The sequence below is a fragment of the Plecotus auritus genome (assembly GCF_963455305.1).
Source record: "Plecotus auritus genome assembly, chromosome: 3".
Lineage (NCBI taxonomy): Eukaryota > Metazoa > Chordata > Mammalia > Chiroptera > Vespertilionidae > Plecotus > Plecotus auritus.
Window position 1 is genome coordinate 19,909,411 of NC_137772.1, and position 23,078 is coordinate 19,932,488.

General features: G+C 38.8%; 1 protein-coding gene across 1 annotated transcript in view; it reads left to right on the forward strand.

Annotated features, from left to right (window-relative positions):
- LOC308245079 (uncharacterized protein) overlaps window positions 1-23,078 on the forward strand; it is a 698,160-nt gene that overhangs the window by 217,398 nt on the left and 457,684 nt on the right. The window lies entirely within an intron of this gene.

Genomic DNA, 23,078 nt, shown 5'->3' on the forward strand with positions numbered 1-23,078 from the left:
ATATGCAACCTCCTCCACAATATTAAACAAAATAACAAATATTTAAACAATCACCTGGAACAAAATCTCTAGTTATGAACACTTTTTAAAAAGAAGATCTCACAATTATTCCACAGATTCTTGTTTATTATTTTACTATGGCTAGCATGTACTAATTACCTAATTATACAAAAGACATGAAAAACTCTAAGGAGTATTTCTGCTTGACTACATAAATAATATGCTCTTTGAAAATATATGAATATAAATATAAATAAATTAACTGGAACATATGAATTTATCTATTTTGAACTAATCTGGTTTACCAAGTCGCAAAATGTTTGTTATTGTGGGAAAAGAGGATGAAGAGTGGAATCCATTGTCAACATGGAAATTCATTTTTTTAAACATGCATTTAACAAACATTAACATTTCTATTCCAGGTTCTGAGTACTTGAAAACTAGTTATCTATTAGGTGTGTAACGAATGACAAAGCAAGATAATAAATTTATTTTGGAGAAGTTGAGTTTTTCACAAGTCTTTTTACTGAAGAACAAGCAGAGTAGACAAACTAAGTAATTTTATTCACTTAGAATTCAGGCAATAATTTACATTTCTTCTTTTCAGTAGATATTAGGGGAATGGGTTAATCTGAAATTAAAGCGATCTTACATCCTGCTGTTCAGTTGGTTGAAGGGCATTAGAAACAGTTACTTAACATCTTTATTGTTTTCAAATTCCCGTTTTCAATGACAGATTCCCTGATATAAATTCTCTGATATAAAAGAATCATAGTCATCACAGGGAAAGTCTTCTTTATCTTTATTTACATGATTAAAAAATTTTTGACAGGATGAAATTTGAATAGAATTCTGGTATTTGTGTGATTCTGTAATTTCTTTGGCTAGAACTTAAGAGTATTCTCCCACAGCAATATTTAATATGTATATCTTATTTCCCTTATTGGATATCTGTTTCTGCATATAACAGTTGATCATAAAATGTTTTGATAGTTATTATTTAGATGTTGAAAATAAATTAGCCCCCATCCATTTTCTATTGGTGTATAATTTTTACATTCTAAAGGTAATGACTTATTACCTTAGTTTTTGTTTCTTTGATAAATTAGAAATGTGATACTGCACATTTATAGGGCATCATATTTGGCAAGAGCATTTATTTATTTAGAAGCCCCATGTAAAATAAGCTTCAGTATTTTGATACACTTTGGGCCCTTGAGAGAATAATAATACATAATGAAAACTGGAACTCAAAGAAATCATGGGAAACCTATTTAGGATAAATGTGGTAGTTATAGTTCTTGAAGTGTTCTAATCGAAGAGTCAATGCCTATTCCAAAAAGGATAGCCAAAAGCAGGCCCCAGAGGGGTGAGATGCATGTGGCAATGCACCCTGCTCCCAGAGCAGGGTTCCCCTCCTCTTTCAAGATTCAGCTAAGGCATCAGTTCTCAGAAAAAGGTTCTCCCACGTCTAGCTCAATGTGACCACTCCCATAGGTTATCAGCTAGTTACATGTGAAATGTATATGAAACCTAAGCTCGGCAGAAACACACAGCATGTGAAGGTCTCCATACATTTTTCTTTATTTCCAAGTTTATGAATTAATATTTAAATCACTTCAATTTCTTATATAATATGTGGGTCGAACATTAAGTTTACTCTGTATTGCATGCATTTGGAGTAATGAAATTCACGTGTTCTTACACTGTCCTTGGAAAGTTAATGATGACACTGAAGAGACCCAAGAAGAGAAATGGGAACTGAAAATGTAGGAGGGAAGGCTAAAAAGAGTAAATACAGAATAGGGGAGTAAAGGCGTTTTATGAAGTAATTTTTGAGTGCTTCTGGCTCTGTGAAGATGCATATCAGTTCTGTAACCCAATGCTTGGAGGATATAGAGTTTTTCAGTGATCCAATCTCATGTAAATAAGGAACAAATAAAAAGAAATTATGTGTTTCTCTCTAGACTGTGTAGTCAGCTACTGAATTTAATGCTACCAACAGATGCAAACTCATGCTGCACAGTATGATTTTGATAAGGTCTGAGTAATCATCAGATCAGAATTGGATATCTCATTCTCTAAAATTAGGCATTTTAAGTAAGTGACTTTAAGGTAATTGGCTCTTAAAATATTTTTGGATGTCTCCAAAGGGATAGTTGTGGGAGAAACAGTGCAGCTAATGAATATTAACTGTAGAGCATGATAGTGGAAAAAGTTAGAAGTGTCAGCAGTTAAGGTCCTGTTATTTGTAAAATATATTTAGATATAGAGAAGGTCATTGTGGAAAGCTTTTAGAACCCTTATTGAAAGAAAAGATGCCCACTGCCCAGTTCAAGTTCAATTGGGATTGATTTTGTTTTAAACAGGGTTAATGAATAAATTCCTGTGAAGAATCATCTATGCAAATAAAATGACCATAATCCTATCCAATAAAGAGGGAATATGCTAATTGACCATCACTCTGTCACAAAGATGGCTGCACCCACAGCTGAGGCCAAGTTCCCATAAGGAGTCTTAACAAGCAATCAGCAGGGATCTGAGGCTACACCATCCCCCACCCCCATGGGGCTAGATAGGGGATCTCAGGCTGCATCCCCCACCTGGCAGGGCTTGACAGTGGACCTCAGGCCACACTTCCTGCCTTGGCACCAGGCTGGGGGACCTCAGGCCATGCCCCCCCACCCGGTGGGGCTTGATGGGGACCTCAAGGTGAACTTCCTGTCCTGGTGCTCGGCTAGGGGACCTCAGGCTGCTCCCCCTGACCCAGTGCCAGGCCAGGGGACCTCAGGCCGCACCCCCCCCCCCACTAGGTGGGGCTTGACAAGGGACTTCAGGCTGCGCCCCCCACCCTGGCACTGGGCCAGGGGACCTGAGGCTGCACCCTCCTGCCTGGCGAGGCTTGACGGGGGACCTCAAGGTGCACCCCCAGTGCTGGGTTGGGGGAACTCAGGCCACACCCCCCCGCTTAGCAGGGCTTGATGGGGGACCTGAGGCTGCACCCCCCTGCCTGGCGGGGCTTGATGCGGCACCTCAGGCCGTGTCCCCCACCTGGTAGGGCTTCATGGGGGACCTCAAGGCACACCCCCCACCCCGGTCTGGGCTGGGGGACCTCAGGCCACACCCCCCGTCCTGGCGCTCGGCCAAGGGACATGAGGCTACGTCCCCTGCCTGGTGGGGCTTGATAAGGGTGGGACTGGCCAGGTCTGGATCTAGCCCAATGAGTGGGGGGTGGGGGTGGGGTGGGGGGGGCGGCCAGGTCTGGGTCTCACGCAATTTTGAGGCGCATGTGGGTGGGCGGGGACTTGACTCTGGGTCCTGTGGTACGCCCCAGACTGTGACAGGAGGAAGGTTTTCATATACATTTTACTAATTTTCTTTCATCTCTGACACTTCTATTATAGAGAAAAGGCAAATAGCAATATTAAATTATTTCCTCTAATTAATCCCCTTTTAATGTGCACGAATTTCGTGCATCGGGCCACTAGTTCATTATAAGAGAGAAGATTATGGCCACAGATTCTACTCCCTATAATGGCACCTGCCTAACAAATATATGTTTTTTTGAGTAGGTAAAGATAGAGGTCCTAAGAACCAGCAAGAGATAGTTTTCCCATCAATATTCATAGTCATGTCATTTAGCAGATAAACCTGGTACACTTAGTATGTCCTGGACCTTTGTCATATCCTGGGGAAAATGAAAAGTCATTCTATGCAGTTGTTTTTCACAATATAAATGCATTAGAATTAATATATGTTCTTTGACTATTTCAAGATGAGAAAATAGGGTTAATTGATTAAAAGTAGGGAGAAAGTTATAACCTCCAAATAAGCAGGTTGAGTTTATGATGGAACATATACCGGTAGGAAGTGTACATTTGCACAGATATATTTTATCACTTATTGGAACACACAAGAAACATAGAAACAGTTGTTTTGGTTAGTAAATATGACTCTTGCTTGGGACATGAATAAGAATTAGCGAGGGACAAAGAGGGCACACTAGTAAAAGTATATTCCTCAGTAAGGCAGGATATAAAAATGTATCCTTCTATTTGTCAGTTATCCATGTCCAGAGTTAATTGGACATCTGTGTTAACTTTAATTTAATACCATTTGGTGACTACCGAAAATGATAGTGTGGGATAATGTTTTAAAGTTTTGTTTTCTGGTAGAAGAAATATATTCTTGTTATTAACAGTATGAAAATATAAGAAACTAAATAATCACTCATAATTCTATCCTCAGAGATAATAAATGATAGTGTTTTAGTGTATTTCTTCCATTTATATTGCTTTGCCTAATTACATATAGTTATTAATCTCTTTACTGTATATAATATGGCATTTATAATTATTTTACATTTTTGTTGATAAAATAAATACATGTTCAATTTTTGAGAAAATGAGGAAATCATGATATAAAGTATAAACAAGAGTGGATTTGATTTCTAGAAAACAGTAAAAGTAATTTGGAGCTACTTTTTTATTGTTGACACTGTTACAGATGTCCCCCATTTTCCCTCCCCTGCCCACCTCCAACAAGCTCCCCAAACCCCCATCTCCACCCCATGACCCCTGGCCTTCACCACACTGTTGTCTATGTCCATTGGCTATGTATATATATTCTTTGGCTAATCTCTTCACCTTTTATTCAACCTCTCCCTCTCCCCCTCCCCCTCTCCTCTGAGATCTGTCAGTCTGTTCCATGAATTCATGCCTCTGGTTCTATTTTGGAGCTACTTTTGATGACAGAGTAGGAAATCAAGGAGCTTGGTAAAATGAGTTGGGAAATTAGTTTCAGCCATAACTGAATTAGACTCCTTTGTTTTTATTTATTTTTAAGTTTTTTTTAAATTGATTTTAGAGAGAGGAAGACACAGAGAGAAAGTAAGAGAGAGAGAGAAATCGATGTGAAAGAGAAACATCCATTGGCCTCCTGCATATGCCCTGATCTGGGATGGGATCATCAACCTGGGCATGTGCCCTGATAGGGAATAGAACCTGCTACCTTTTTGGTGTACCAGAGGATGCTCCAACTAAATAAGCCACCCCCCAGCCAGGGCGAATTACACTCCTTTGAATGTGTATATCCCACTGACTCTGAATTGATTTTTTCAAGAGATGCATTTTGAGTAGGAACAGCATCATTAAAATATAGTGGGGTTTTTTTGAACAGGCATATCAATGATTTAAATGTATACTCTGGACCTTAGGTCTCCAAGCTTTGGAGAAATATCACAAAGAAAAACCTATCATCAAGCTTTTGGCTATTCCTGTCCAGAAGAGGACTTTTAACAATAAGCGGTAAACTCAGGCTGCAGTTGATTTTCTTTTCATCAAAGATTCCATGGAGATATTATCTTGGCCCAGTGAATGACAAACCCAGCTCTTGGCTTTAGCATTCTCTCCGGTGGTTTTCCGGACAATGGTTTCCTTCTCTCCCTGTCATATTAATTACTCAGGAGACATAGCCATAGGTTTTCTTGGGGTCAAATCAGCATATAAAAGAAAAGAAAACGTAATAAATGAACAGATTTTTGGGGGGTATTTTCTCTGTAATATTGTGACTCCTGTTTATTAGTTTTGTTTTTTTTTTATTATAGAAAAGGCTGAAAGTCCGCACACAGGGCAATGAGATAGCAGATTTCCTGTGGTATAGCCCACAGTTTGTGATATAAGATTAGCAACGACAATTATACCTAAAAGAAAAGGCAGCCTAATATAACACATCATACTCATTTTAATTTTCAGGTATCATTATTTGGATTTTCTTCCCCAACTCTCTGATAGATTTTGGGTGGCATGAATATTCTTACAATGAAGATTGCTGAGTTCTTAGTTGAAAGCTACTTTAGTTCAGAGTTTGCCTCTTAAATACAGTTATAGAAGTTATCACTCCATAGGTGTTGTTAAAGAGGAGATAGGGATGTTTGAGAGGAAACAAAGAGAGATGCATAGAACTTGGAACTGTCCCAACATAGAGCTTTAGAATGATTCAGGTCTTGGAAAATGTGATCTATGCAAAGAAGTTAGGGCCTTAGGGTCATTTTGCCTGAGGAAGGATGGCTGTGAGGGTCTTTAATGATGAGAGTCTAATGGATTCTGAGCAGCTGTTCTGCAACTCTATTGGGGATAGAAATAAATTTAAATTGCAATGTATGGGATTTAGGTTAGATAAAGGAAGTATGTTCTGATAGTAAGAGTTATTAAATGTTAGAATATGTTTTCCATGAAGGTTATAAAATCACTCTACTGAAATTATTTTAGTTATTTGTGTTTAGATACTAAAGACCATCAACTAGATATGTATTACATATTTAATATTAATATATTATCCTATCTAATAAAAGCCTAATATGCTAAGTGTCTGGTCATCTGGTCGTCTGTTCAACCAATCAAAACATAATATGCTAATGATATGCTAAGGCTGCTCAACCACTCACTATGACATGCACTGACCACCAGAGGGGAGATGCTTCGACCAGTAGGTTAGCTTGCTGCTGGGGTCTGGCTGATCAGGACTGAGTGAGATGGCCGGACATGCCCTGGAGCCCTCCCTGGCTGGCCAACCTCCCACATCCCTCCCTAGCCCCGATCATGCACCAGTGGGATCTCTCGGCCTGGCCTGCACCCTCTCGCAATCTGGGACCATTCAGGGGATGTTGAAGAGCTGGTTTCAGCCTGATCCCGCAGGCTAGGCCGAGGGACCCCACTGGTGCATGAATTCATGCACTGGGCCTCTAGTAAATGATATTTATATATTGTGTGTATATGTATGTATGCATGTATGGTATGTGTGTGCACGTCTGTATATATATCAACTATCCTTTTTATCATTTGGGGAATCACAATCAATGCCTTTCAGATACTGTTCTAAATGATTTTAAGTACATGGTTTCCATTCCAAACTTTTGTAGGAGGATGTCAATGAGTTTCACCCTTATGACAATACAGAAAGCTGTTACATTTTTGCAGAAGAAAAGAAAAACCTTCTTTTTTTACTTTCCGAATTAGGAAAGCGAGGAAGTTTTTTTGTTGTTGTTATTGACTAAAAAGAATGTCAAGGCCTCAATGTGTTTCTGGGAAAGCAGTGATGGGTTTCACAATACTGATAACTGTCAGCTTGGAGTTTTGAGGGTTCCAGAATGTTGAATTGCCTTCTTTTGAATAGGTCAGTATATACTTTTTTCTTGAGCATTTCTCTGTAAGCAGCAAAACAGACCATCTACCTTTCAAATATTTACAGATTGCAAGTGAATAAACTCCCCTAATCTGCCCCCCCCAATAAAAAACAAAACAATTTTTTGATTAAAAATTATTAGGATGCTCTAGGATATTTTTGTGGCAGACTTTTATATATCCCCATCAGTAATAAATCTAATATCAGCATTATATGTCTCTTTTGCTCTGTTAATAAGTATTTTTAGACTAACATATTCATACCTGCTTCTGATGAAAAACATTGAAATATGAATAGAGTGCATGAGGAAACCCTGAAGCTCTATATTTACACAAAGGAGACTCATAAATATTGGTTTATCAGTGTGAGATATTTTATGCTGTTCCATTTTATGTCACAGGGAAAGCCTAGTCATGCTCTAAATCATTGTCATTACAAGATGTTGTAATCAAAACATAAAGTCTCATTCTAAATATAGCTTCATTTTATAATAGAAAAATAGAACTGAAATGGATCTGCAGGTGATTCAGATAATCATCTCATTTTAATCATGAAGCCTGGGCCTTGAAAAGTGACATCATTTTCCAAGTGTTACAAATGCAGTGTTTTTTGTTAACATTATTTAAAATTGTTTATTTAGAAATGTCTATTCCCCCTGCGTATATGACTGCTATTTGAAGGCATATCTTTTTGTAAGCAAACCTTGTAAACAGACATCTTAAATTTGAAAACAAATGTGAAGAGCTTTTAAGTTCAAGTTTGTGAACTGAACTAAATATGCATCTAATTCTCCATTCCCAAATCCCATTCGAAACTGCAGTAAAGACAGATAAAAGAGAATATGTTTCTGAGCATGATGATGCACCTACTCCTGAGAACAGGAATAAGAGGCCTCTGATAAAGCTGGAGGAGCCTTTAGGGAAGAGCCCCGTTGGTCTCAGAGTTCAGGTTGGCAGGTAGAGAACAGTATAGGTAAAAAGCAGAAAAACAGACATTGAGGTTATTGGTCACAAGTCTGAAGAATAGCTCAGGTTTATGATCTCTAGTCCTTTGCATGTAACTAACTGCAGCATTTACCTGCACTAGTAAGGCAGTAGAAGTGTTCAAAGGAATTCAGGCAATCCAAAAGGGCGGGCTAAGGCTTTCCAGTGAGTGGGATAATGACTGAGATTAGCATTGCATCCCAATTCTGGTAGTTGGAGAGGCTCTAGTTGGTCTGTATGTTTCATGTGCAAAAAGCAAAGCACGTTAAGGGAAAATGTGCCAGGAAAGTAGATCAATTCACTCCAACAATCTATATTAATCAATCTAATAATTTATAAAAAAGGACTCGCCCTAACCAGTTTGGCTCAGTGGATAGAGCATCGGCCTGCGGACTGAAGGGTCCCAGGTTCGATTCCAGTCAAGGGCATGTACCTTGGTTGCGGGCACATCCCCAGTAGGGGGTGTGCAGGAGGCAGCTGATCGATGTTTCTCTCTCATTGATGTTTCTAACTCTCTATCCCTCTCCCTTCCTCTGTAAAAAATCAATAAAATATATTTTTTTAAAAAGGACTCAACAACAGAAACCAGTGGTATAAAACAGAAAATAAAAAAAGAAGAAAAAAAAAGTCATTCTAGGAAAGGCTTTCTCAACTTTTGCATTATTGTCACTTGGGGATATATATATATATATATATATATATATATATATATATATTTATGTAGTGTGTCTTGTATGTTGTAAGATGTTTAGCAGCATCCCTGGCCTCCATTCAGTAGATTCTAGTAGCTAGTAACCCCTCCTCTCTACCTACTATGGATGACAATGTCTCAATATCTGGACAAAGTGGAAAAAGATACTACCAAATCCACTAGAGGACACAATCAGCCCTGGTTGAAAACCTGCCTTAGGTGGAATAAAAGATGACTTAGAGGAAAGATATTTTAAAGCTATGTGTTAGTGTCCTTAGAGAGAGAGAGAGAGCCATTATAACCTGTAAAGTAAGAATTTTCTGATATGAAAAATGGAGAAATCAAGGTACAGAAAGAAATTATGTAATTTTGATACATAATCACCAACATTATAAAAAAGGATTATTTAAAAATTCAAGAAAATCTCCCAGCAGAAATAGAGCTGTAAAATATGAGAAAAGTAGAAACAGAATTAATTTACAAATCACAAAATCTATCCAATAAGTTTTAAAACCAGAGTAAAAGAACAACAAATGAGATAAAATAATTATGGCATTTCCTAGAGTTGAAAAGGATATGTCTTCCAAATAAAAGGGCCAAAGTATTCCTGATAGCAATAAAATTTAAAATAATTAAACCAGACACAAGCTAAAGAAATTTTAGGACACCAAGACTAGAGAGAAGACTCAAAAGGTTTTAACAAAGAAAAACATAAATGTTCTATCATAGGAATGAGCATCATACTGAAGTTTTCAATCAATATCTTAAAATGCCAGAAGATACTGGGACCATGCCCTTCAAGTTATGACAAAAAAAATCCACAAAAAATACCTAATACTATTTTTGTATACCTAGGAACATACCAATCAAGTATGAGACCAAAATAAAGTCATTATTATGATATGGAGAGATTCATAAAGTTTATATCTCACAGTCTCTCTCTGAAAAAAAAAAATCAGTTTGTATTTCAGCAAGAAAAATTTCAAAACCATGGGCTTTAATTAAACTAGACATGCAAGGAAAAAATATTCAGAATGGCAGGGGGTAGTAAGCAAGAGAGCAGTCCTGGCTCCTTGGGAAGTTAATCAATAGTGTCATGAGGAAACTTGGTGAAACTCACATCATGACCCAATCTGACAGTAACTGGGAGGAAGAGAGTTGAAGAAAAGTGTGGTTTCTTTGGCATACATGGTTAGAAGTAAAAATATGTCCTACAGATTTAATAGATTGCAAAATAGAGATGTGAATATATCTTCCAAACTTTATAGATAAATTAGGAGGAGAAAATAAAGAAACTACTAATAAGAGAGCCAATGAATGTAAATGTAATTGAAAAATAAAATTAAAAATAAAGAAAGCTAAATGCGTCATTTCACCAACAGAGTCAATTAAATATTGCTTAAAATTTTGAAAAATAGATCAATAGTGGTAAGAGCATTCAGTAGATTTATAAGGGTTACTGGCAGATCATAAATACAGAAGTGATCCAAAGGAATTTTATTGGGATATAGTATTAGAGATGGCAGATGCCGAAAGACTTTAGTTTGTCTTTTATGTGAGGGCACATACCTCAGTGTTTCATGTGTGAAAAGAGAGTGGAGTAGGAGCAAAGCATAGAAAAGTTGAGACCAAGGGCACACAGAGTAACACTTACTCTTCTCATGTGAACTACCCACTATTGATTTGGCTCCAACTCCTGGCAAACCCATGAGTGAGTGATGTCCCACATGTCCTGTCCTCAACATCCCTGCTCAGCTCCTATATACTCTGCATATGGCTTCTTTTTATTTTATTTTTTATTTTAAAAATATATTTTATTGCCCACCTGGTTTGACTCAGTGGATAGAGTGTCAGCTTGCAGACCAAAGGGTCTTGGGTTTGATTCCGGTCAAGGGCACATACCTCGATTGCAGGCTCCTCCCCAGCCTGGACCCTGGTTCAGGCATGTGCAGAAGACAAGCAATCAATGTGTTTCTCTCAATATAAATGTTTCTTTCTGTCTTTCCCTCTCTCTTCCAATCAGCGGAAAAATATCCTCGGGTGAGTATATATATATTACTGACTTTAGACAGGAAAGGAGAGGGAGATAGAGATAGAAACATCAATGATGAGAGGAAATCATTGATCAGCTGTTTCCTTCACACCCCCACTGGCAACTGAGCCTACAACATGGGCATGTGCTCTGACCGGGAATAGACCGTGACCTTCTGGTTCATGGGTCGACAACTCAACTGCTGAGCCACACTGCCCAGTGGTATAGCTTCTTTTATTGAGTCAGTTCATGTCCTCTTTGGGCTTTCTTTTATTTCCACAGACTTCTATTTTCCCAGCATTACTCTCTTTCCCAAAGAACTTAGCCATCTCACTATGTGCCTGAAGTAGGATAGCTTCAGTTTTGTTATTTTGCCTCCAGGGATGTTTCAGGCTTAATTTGCTCTAGGATCTACTTGGCCACCTTTCTGGTGGCTCAGAGTGTCTGTAGAGCTCTCCTTCAAAAAACGTATTTCAAATGAATCAATTTTTTTCCCTATCTTTCTTTACTGTCCAATTGTCACATTTCTACATAGTAATTAGAAATACAAGGGTGCGGATGATCTTAGCCTTGGTCTCTGATGACAGCATATCCTTGTTCTTAGTGATCTTTCCTAATTATTTTATTGATGGGCTTCTGAGTTTCAGCTTTCTCTTGATTTCTTGGCTGCAGTCTCCGTTTTAATTGATGACTGAACCAAGATGAGCAAAATCTTTAATAATTTCAATGCCTTCATTGTCTATGTTAAAGTTGTGTTTCTTCAGTCATGATTTTTATCTTCTTTCTGTTCCAAAACAGCCCTGCATTGGCACAATCACCAAATGCCCACAAAATGTAATCATCCATGTGGTGTTGCTTTTATTATTTTTACAAAACTATTTGCCACAGGAGTCCTTTCTTTGTGACACAGGCTCTTTAGCTCTAGCTTAAGACTGTACCTAAGGTCTTATTTATATGCAAAATTTCCCAAATATTTTATTGTATGAAATATAGCACTCATTTGGAGTTTTATTCTTATTTTTGTAATGCCATTAAACTGTTTCCCTTAAAGAAAAAAAAGCACAAATAGATAGACATGAACTCACATGCCATTAAAACATGAAAGGATACACTCAGATCTTATCCATACTACATTTCCTGTTTTTGTCATAAATCTGAAAACAAGACAGAAAATATGTTCTGTTTTTACTAATGTTTCTGGAGTTCTGCCATTTGCCACCTGTAGATATGACAGGAGTAGTAAGGGAATGCTGTAAACAGCTTTGCGCACAGAAATTCAACAATGTAGATAAAATTAACTAATTCCTGGAATAATGCAAAATACCCAAAATCACCCAATATGAAATACATCAGTTGGAAACCTTATAACTATTAACTAAATTGAATCTTCATAATTTGAATCTTTCAAAAAAATTTCTTATCCCAAATGACATTGATAGAGAATTCTACCACCAAACATTTAAGGAAAAATTAGCACAAATTCTACCCATTTTTTTCTCAATTTATTTTATGAAGTTAGCATTACCTGATATCAAAACCAGATAAAGCAGTACAAAAAAAAATAAAACCACTAACCAATATCCTTCATGAATATAAATCCAAGTAAACTTAATAAATATTAGCAAATATTACTGAGAAATATATAAAAAGAATTATATACCATGACCAAGTGTAGTTTATTCCAGGGATACAAGTCTGGTTCAATATTTGAAATTAGTTAATGTAATCTACTAATTGACAAGCTATAGCATTTTACAAAATTCTACTTCCATTCATGATTGAAATTCTTAGAATAATAGCAATAGTGAGGAACTTTCTCAACTTGATAAATTAAATCTATAAAAAATAAAATGTACAACTAACATTTTACTTAATAATGAAAGACTGAAATCTTTCCCTTAAGTCTGGGAATTAGACATAGATGTAAACTCTCAGGAGTCTTATTTATCATTATACTGGAAGATTTAGACACTAGAGCAGCCGTGGGCAAACTACAGCCCGCGGGCCAGATCCGGCCCGTTCGGCTGTTCTATACGACCCGCGGAGCCGAAAGAGCGGAGGGTTCTCTTGCTCTCCCCTCCGCTCCTTTACTTTGAATTTATATTAGTTCACACAAACACTCCATCCATGCTTTTGTTCCGGCCCTCCGGTCCAGTTTAAGAGCCCATTGTGGCCCTCGAGTCAAAAAGTTTGCCCACCCCTGCACTAGAGCAAGATAAGAATAGGAAATATAAGACATATAGATTAGAAAGGAAGAAATAAAATTTTTCCTCATTGCAGATGACAAACTTGGCTATGTAGAAAATTCCTAGGAATCAACAATAATTAAAAAACAAAAAACAAACTCCTAGAACTAACATGTAAGTTCAGCAGGGTAAGAGGAAATAAGATAAACATTAAAAAGGAGATAGTTTCTATATATTAACAATGGACATGTGGACAACAAAATTAAAAATAATAATAGTGCCCTGACTGGTGTGGTTCATTTCGTTGGAGCTTCATCCCATATACCAGAAGATTGGGGGTTTAAGTCCAGGTCAGGGCACATACTAGGTTGCAGTTCAATCCATGGTTGGGTGTAATCAATTTGTATCTTTCACAATAATGTTGTTTTCTCTCTCTCTCTTTCTCCCTCTCTAAAATCAATATAGTAATAATAACTAAAAATAGCATTTACAGTTTCTCAAAAAAGTGAAATACTTAGGTATAAATGTAACAAGACCTGTACAATACTTACATGCTGAGGAAATATCAAATTAGATATAAATAAATGGAGATATACACCTATGTTCATGGATTGAAGAAGTGAACATAGTAAATATATTATTGTTTCAAAAATTGATATACAAGTTTAATATCATTTCTATCAAATACCAGCAAAATTTTTGTAGGCAAGATTATTATAAAATCTACTAGAGGCCCGGTGCATGAATTTGTGCATGGGTGGGGTCCCTCGAGGTGGCCTGCAGGGTTTGGACCCCAACTCATGCCCCCAGCCTTGTTGCCCCGCAGCCCCGCAGCCCCGCAGCCCCGCAGCCCTGCAGCCCCACAGCCCCACTGCACTGCCTGGCACCCCACTTTGGCCTGGTACTGCCCCAACTGCTCCACCATCTCGCTAGCAGGGTGATTGGTCGGGGCCAGCCTCCTCCCTCCCCCCCACTCCCTCAGTGCCTGGGAGCCAGGCAGTGGCCCCATCCCCTGCCACTGCCTCTGGTCGCCATCTGTGGGGCAATTGGCAGGGCAATCAGGCCCCCCTCACACCTGCCTTGGCTTGGTACTGCCTGCTCACCTGCTCCACCATCCCTCCACGGTCTTGCTCTCATCAGGGCCCATCGGGGCTGGCAGCACCTTCACTGCTGCCTGCTGCCAGCGCCACATCACCAATGCCCGCCATGTACCATGCTGCCCCCTGGTGGTTAGCACACATCATAGCAAGCGGTCGAATTCCCGGTCGAATGACCGCCCAAGCGAACAATTTGTATATTAGGCTTTTATTCTATAGGATATTGAAGGGCAAAGGAATTAGCATAGCTAAACAATTTTGGACAATAACCATGTGGTGGGAAGAATCAGTCTACCTGATTTTAAGAATATTATAAAGCCACAACTAATGCAGATGGTATCATATTGGTGGAGGGACATGACACATCAATAAATGGAATAAAATGGAGAATTCATGAATAGATTCATATACTCTTCCCAAAAGCAGCCAGACGAGACTTCTGAAAATGGTTCACTATTTACTTGACCCAGAAAACTGTATTAAATTATGCAAATGAAGAGGTTCAAATCTTCCTGTTCACTCTAAAAACACTCATGAAACGGCCCAGGCCATCAAGGGTACGCGTATCTGACAGCCACCAAGTATCTGAAGGATGTCACTTTACAGAAGCAATGTGTGTCATTCCATCATTATAACGGTGGAGTTGGTATGTGTGTCCAGGCCAAACAGTGGGGCTGAATGCAGGGTTGGTGGCCCAGAAAGAGTGCTGAATTTTTGGTGCACATGCTTAGCCATGCAGCGAGTGATGCTGAACTTAAGGCTGTGGATGTCAATTCTCTGGTGATTGAGCAGGTCCAGGTGAACAGAGCTCCCAAGGTGCAGACAGTTTAGGATAAACCCACACATGAGCTCTCCCTGCCACATGGAGATAATCTCACTGAAAAAGAGCAGCTTGTTCCTAACACAGAAGAGGAGGTTGCACGGAAGAAACAGACATCCCAGAAAAGACTGAAGTAACGAAAACTTACAGCCTAGGAGTCAAGTCAGCATAAAATAAATGCTAATAAAGTTAAAAAAAAGAAATAGACCAATAAAAATATGTTTATCAATAGAGAAATGTCTAAATTATATCATTACGTACTTATGAATGAATTCTATTCAGGCCTTAGAATCATGTCTTTGAAGGTTTTCTTTTTCCTTTTAATAATATGGAAAAGTACTTATGACATAATGGTAACTGATTAAACAATATGAATATATGTTTAAAAGCTGCAGGGAAATATGGTAAGTTGTTAGCAGCCATTACACTGAGTAGTAGAATTATACTTGTCATTTTCTCATTACATTTCAGAATATTTCAAATTTTCAGCTATCATATAAGCCTTCAACCTTCATGATGACAAGAAATATGTCTCTAAACTCTAAAGATATATGATTAATTATATATAGAGCACCAGAAGCATTTGTAAATTTATTTAGCTAATGTAATTAATAAAATTCTCAGCTTTGTCCTGAACTCCAATACTTTGGCACTGCCTGGGTTTGGCATTATTAACTGTTACAAGTAAAATAACAGTAAGGTGCATTTACACGAAAGAAAAAAGGAGAGATTAAGGTCCTCTGTTAGTACGAGAAAGTCTGACAGATTCTGATATGTTTTGTGTACTGTATCTATATTTTTATTTTCATTTATATTTCCAAGGTTTTTACAGCTAAAGCTTGGTCCCCAAAGAAGTCGGGGTTTTTGTGTTGCCCATAACTTGGCAGGAGGCAGAATATCTGCAATTATTCTTGCTTTTAACTGACTTCGAACCCTGTCCTTTTGGCTTATGTACCTGGCTTTGAGACAGGAGAAGGCAAAACACTCTTTCTGTTGGTTTTCAAATGTAATTTCCCCTTTGGCTTTGTTGATAGTAAAGTTCTGTCTTGGCATCTGAATTCATTAGAAGGCTTTCTCTCCCCTGTGTCTAGGATCTGTATTTGGTCTGATGTTCTTTTATACCCAGGTGTTAAACTTGAAGACTTACCTTTAGTGCAGTGGACCAAATTGTGTTCCTCGTTCTTCTTGTACTAGTATTAACTGCCAGTTCTTAACCATATCCACATATGAATTTGGGCCAGCAGGATCTAATTCCTTGGATATCTCTTCCTTCTGTTCATGATTGGTGGGTTCTGATTTTGGATTTGCAGCCCTGCCCAATCAATAGTGTTGGGCATAGAAAATAAGTAATTATATCTGATGGGATCCCCTGCCCGAAAGTTAGAATACCATATATGTGTGTATGTGTGTGTGTGTATCTATATATATGTGTGTGTGTGTGTGTGTGTGTATATATATATATCTCCTATATAATAAAAGCCTAGGTAGTGTTGCGCGACACCATTATAAGATGGCCACCACAAGATGGTCACCCTCACGTTGCCACAAGATGGCCACCACAAGATGGCCACCAAAAGATGGTCACCACAAGATGGCCAGCAGGGGAGGGCAGTTGTGGGCAATCAACTCAGCAGGGGAGGGCAGTTGAGGGTGATCAGGCTGGCAGAGGAGGGAAGTTGGGAGTGAACAGGCCATCAGGGAAGGTCAGTTGGGTGCGACCAGGCTGGCAGGGGGCCAGGCCTGTAGGGGAAGGCAGTTACGGGAGACGAGACCGGCAGGGGAGGGCAGTTAGGGGTGACCAGGCCAGCAAGGGAGGGCAGTTGGGGACGATCAGGCCAGCAGGGGAGCAGTTAGGCATCAATTAGGCCAGCAGGGGAGTGGTTAGGGGGCGATCAGGCTGGCAGGCAGAAGCAGTTAGGGTATTCAGGAAGGCAGACAGGTGAATGGTTAGGAGCCAGCAGTCCTGGATTGTGAGAGGGATGTCTGACTGCCAGTTTAGGCATGATCCCACAGGTGGGCCTAAACGGACAGTCGGACATCCCTCGAGGGGTCCCAGGGTCCCAGATTGGAGAGGGTGCATGCCGGGATGAGGAACCCCCCCTTAGTGTGTGTGTGTGTGTGTATATATATATATATATACACACACACATATATACATTTATATATATATATATATATATATATATATATATATATATATATATATATATATATTTGAACTTACTCTGCAGAACAAATGAGTTAAGTTATACTATTAACAAGAATATCTTGAAATGCATATAGTTCAGAGTTCATAGTGACTTTGGCATGTCGGTTCCATTTAATTCTCACAACTCTTTTGGAACAGCTTTGCCCATTTTCCACATGAGAAAGCTAAATTGAGTAAAGTTGAATGGAGTTCAGCACCACTAGCTCCAGTCTCTCCACATCCGGCACTTGCCTGTTGGACCAGTCCTGTCTATGAGTGACACTATTGTGTGGAATTAGTTGTGGTAGAATCCATTCTGATAACATTGTTGATACTTTCATCAAGCCTCTTTAAAATGACTCTTTCATTTTTCTTCATATGTTATTCTATATGTGTGCCACCTATGTTCTGTATAGAAATTTGAAGGGAAAAGAAATTAGGTTGTCTTTAACACTTCTCACCCTCATTGCTTGTAAGATGAAGTCCAAACTCTTTCACAATCTGGCCCTAAACTACTGACATATTTTCATCCATTGTCACTCACCTCCACAAACACCATACTCCGCTGTATGGAATTTTCCTTTGTTGTCTGAACATGTTATTTTTCTTGCCTGAAATGCCATCCGCCTCCATCCTCATTTTACTGGTGAACTCCTACTCTAGTAGAGTTTTGTTAAACCACAGATTGTTGATCTCCACCTCTAGGGTTTCTGATTCAAGTAGGTTTGGCCCCCCAGAGTTGCATTTCTAACCATTTCCCAAGTGGTCCCAAGGCTTCTGGGTTGGCACTACACTTTTATAAAATGTTGTGCCTACTTATTCCTGAAGACCTAACTAAATGGATCTCCAAGTTCTTTTCTGAACACTTGATGGCTCCTTTCTCTTTCATGATTTTATGGGTTATATCACATTTTGGGGTAACTGTGAATGTCTTCCTTACTTAAATGTCTTCCCTATTTTAAAAAAGAGCAAGACTTGTTCTACTTGTATAGATCCTCATGGTCTAATGTGATGTTTGGCACCTGTGGAAACTCATTAAGAGATTGAATCCTATCTAATAAAAGAGTAATATGCAAATTAACTATCACTCCGCTATACCCACAAGCCATGCCCACCAGCCAATCAGGAGTGAGTATGCAAATTAAACCAACCAAGGTGGCTGTGGCCATGGAGCATGCAGGAGGCTTGGGTTTTCCAGGCAATGGAGGAAGCCAAGCTTTCCGCACACTCCGCACACCCTGGCTGGCCCAGGCCTCCACTCAAGGCTACAAAGTTTCAAAATTATAGAAGATAAATAAATCCCAACAAAAATGGCTGTGGCCACAGAGCAAGCAGGAGGCTTGTCTCTGCTCAGGGCTACAAAGTTTCAATTATAGAAGATAAATAAATCCTAGATACCAGGGCCTCTATTTGGGTCACCAGAGGGCGTGGCTGGCCTGCAAACCACCACAGGCCCCTCGCCCAAACCGCCCCAAGGGAACCCCCACCCTGATCCTGGACACCCTTCAGGGCAAACCAGCCAGCCACCAACCATACACCAGGCCTCTCTCCTATCTAATAAAAGAATAATATGCAAATTGACCATCACTCCAACACACAAGATGGCTGCCCCCATGTGGTCAAAGATCCTGCCGCCATGTGGACACAAGATGGCCACCACAAGATGGCCAGCAGGGGAGGGCAGTTGTGGGTGATCAGGCCAGCAGAGGAGGGAAGTTGGGGGCATCCAGGCCTGCAGGGAAGGGAAGTTGCGGGGGACTCAGGCCTGCAGGGGAGGGCAGTTGGGCGTGACCAGGCCTGCAGAGGAAGGCAGTTAGGGGCAAACAGGCTGGCAGGGGAGCAGTTAGGCATCAATCAGGCTGGCAGGGGAGTGGTTAGGGGGTGATCAGGCTGGCAGGCAGAAGCGGTTAGGGGCAATCAGGAAGGCAGGCAGGCGAGCACTTGGGAGCCAGCAGTCCTGGATTGTGAGAGGGATGTCCGGCTTAGGATTGGACCTAAACGGGCAGCCGGTACGGTCCCGGTAGGATCCCAGTACAGTCCTGGTAGGATCGAACCTAAACGGGCAGCCAGACATCCCTCAAGGGGTCCCAGATTGGAGAGGGTGCAGGCTGGCCTGAGGGACACCCCCCACCTTCCCATGCATGAATTTCATGCACCGGGCCTCTAGTGAATATATAATGTGCCAAGAAACACTTGTTCACTTAATGTTGCTTGTACAGGGTGAATACTTAGCCTCACTGGTTTTCTTTTAATTGTGTGTTGGTTCCCAAGTCAAACTTTTGTGCTTTTAGGACAACTGGAAGGGGAAAACTATTGTGTGGTTGTTGTTGTTTTTTTTTTAAATATCTACTATGTATTAGTTACTTTGCTTTACATATATTCCTGTATGCCATTCTTTGAGTAAATCCCATGACATAACTATTTATTATTCCAAGTTTAAAGATAAAAAACAGGCTCAAAAGGTTTAAGTAATTTTATGAATATCATGACTTGAAAGTGGTACAAAGTAAGATTTAAACTCACCATTTTTCAAAAACTATTCCACTCTGCTGCCTCCCAAATTAACTCTTGTTTCTCTCATGGCATATGAAGATGATTTGGACAGTGGTATATCTCCAGATAAAATAAAAGAGGACCTTCATGTTAGCATTATTACTGATGGTTCCTGCTTTCCTCGTTGCCTCTTTGCATCCAGGTTCAATTCCTGAATTACTCTCAGTCTCACAATTATTCTATTGTCTCTCCTTTCCTCGCTTTAGATCATTGAAGAGATAGCTCCCAATGCCTTCACTTCCATGGCTTTACCAAAACTTGTTTTGATTGACTCCATTGCAAATAAAATGCATTTTTTCTTTCTTATTTAAATACTAGGTGTAGCAGCTAATAATGCAGATTTTTTTCAATAGATGGAGTTCCACATATGTTGATATATATGCGATTTGATATGTATGCTATTTTGTTGTATTGACAACCAGCTTAAAAACTTCATATGTCAAATTTTCTGAAGGTGTTAACATCATAGATATTTTTATGCTTAAAAATGTCAAATTTTGTGCCAAAAAAAGAGCATTTATGGGAAATTTTAATTCATTACTTTATTTTGAAGAACAGTGCTGCTGAATACTTCGGGAAGCTTATGGTGAACATGCTCCATCTCAAGATACTTGTGAATGCTGGTTTAAACACTTTAAAAGTGATGATTTCGATGTGAAAGACAAAGAACGTCCAGGTCAACTGAAAAAGTTTGAAGAGCAACAGTTACAAGCATTATTGGATGAAGATGCATGTTAAACTCTAAAACAACTTACAGAAAGATTAAACATTGCTCAGCAAACAATTTCTGATCGTTTACAAGCAATGGGAAAGATTTTAAAGGAAGGAAAATGGGTGCCACATCAACTGAATTAAAGACAAATGGAAAACCTAAGTCATCAGTAAAATATTGCTTCAAAGGCACGAAAGAAAGTCTTTTTTTGCATCAAATTGTGACTGGGGATGAAAAGTGGATTTATTTTGAGAATCCTGAATGCACAAAATCATGGGTTGATCCAGGTCAACCATCAACATCGACTGCAAGGCCAAATCGCTTTGGAAAGAAGACAATGCTCTGCGTTTGGTGGGAGCAGGAAGGTGTGGTGTATTATGAGCTTCTAAAACCAGGTGAAACCATTAATACTGATCACAACCGACAACAAATAATCAATTTGAACCACGCTTTGATCGGGAAATGACCAGAATGTGCCAGAAGACATGGCAAAGTAATTTTGCTTTATGATAACGCACCATCACACACTTCAAAACCAGTTAAAAACACGTTAAAAGATCTTGCCTGGGAAGTATTAACCCACCCACCACATTCACCAGACCTTGCTCCTTCAGATTACCACTTGTGCTGATAGATGGCACACGCACTTTCTGAGCAGCACTTCAAAACATATGAAGAAGTGGAAAATTGGGTCTCTGAATGGTTCGCCTCAAAACAAGAAAAGTCCTATTGGGACGGTATCCATGAATTCCCTGAAAGATGGGGAAAATGTGTAGCTAGCGTTGGACATTACTTTGAATAAAGCACTTTTGATGTTTCTCTTGAAATTATCATGTTTTCTTTGATTACAAAATCCGCTGTTATTAACTGGTACACCTAGTAGAAGAATTAAGCAAAGAGACATTTAAAAATAAAACCAAACACTCACTTTTAATTTCTAGTGATTTTTGTGTTGTGCAGCTGAAGACAAAAAGAAATTCATTTTCACAAGCATTCAAGGTTAAAATTTTATTTTTATTATTTTTTAAAATATTTTTTATTGATTTCAGAGAGGGAAGGAGAGGGAGAGAGAGAGAAACATCACTGATGAGAGAGAATAATTGATTGGCTGCCTCCTGCACTCCCCCTACTGGGGATAGAGCCTGGGCATGTGCCCTTGACCAGAATGGAACCCGGAACCATTCAGTCCACAGGCCCATGCTTTATCCACTGAGCCAAACCAGATAGGGCTAAAAGTTTATTTTTTGAATCTTTTAGGCTATGTACACATTTTATACATCATAATATTTTAATTTTCTTGGGAATAATTGAATTTTTACTTATCATAAGTTATAAACATAAGTATATTTTGGAAGACCAAGTATCTATTGTTCCTTCCATTTATTAAAAGCATTCTATCCTTAGGAAAGACAATAAGTAGATGGTCACTTTTAAGTAACAAACAAATTTGAACTTGTGGTAACCGATTCATTTTGTTAATCATTCACTAAATGTAAATTTCATATTGTATATCATTCAGTGATGTGAACCTGAAAATTATGATCTTATATAAAATGTTTGGCACAAAATTTTAGTTTAGTATGCTGTATATATGCATTTGTTTAAACTATTTGATGAAGAGAATATAATTTGTCATTTAAAAGGCAAAAATATGTCTTGTTCTTTTTATATTGCATTGTTGGGTGTGTTTTTTTATATAATACTGAAGAATGAACTTTGTATTAATAGAGGGAGGTGGATATAATACTTTTTTTCATCTCTATTGATATAATTCCTTATCTATTGGGCAAGCTTGGTGTTTTGCATTTATGAATTCTGTTAGGCTGTTGTATGGTCATGACTGCAATTTGGTAAGAATACTGAAGAGTGGGATCCTGGGACTCTTTCCTCACATTGTTTATTAGTCCATTGGCTGAACTGGAATGCCAGAGATTAATTATTAGATTTACTCAATACTTCTATTGTATAAACCTCTGGATACACTTAGCTGTATTCATTTTTAAAATTTGAAAAACATAAAGTGTATCATAATTAGCTTATTATATTTAAAGCACTCCAGGAAGCTTAAGCTTCTTCATACTCTGAAAACAAATGCAATTGTTGCAAAATTATTACCCAAGGGATAGTGGTTAATTGATCCACCAAGAATTAAAAAGAAAATAAAAAGGAATTAAGAGGGTAATGAGGTGAATTGCAGATGATATTCTTTTTTGCTGACTGATCTTTTGTTTGGTATTTCCCAATCTTGGTCCTATATCTCCAGTGGATCTTGGAGGTCAAGCATATGTATATACTACATAAATATGTGTGGTTTATACACATTCTGTGTATCATTGTTTTGCTTTGTTTCAAATGCATGGAACACAGTAGACACAATGAACTCTGGGACAGAGTTTTTAATGGCAGAGTTTTTAATGGCTGTGATCGAATAAGTTGGACAGGTCATATAACAAGTTAGAACTTGCCAATTTTTTAAATAGAAAAAACAGATGTCATCTTCTGTTGTAAACTACATCCTGACCCTATCCCACTCTGACTACTTTATATCATATATGAACTCCCACTCTCCACCCCCTTTCCCCCTTCTCAAGCAAGCCAACCTACTGGGCTGTGTATTTTTAATCAGTTTCTATA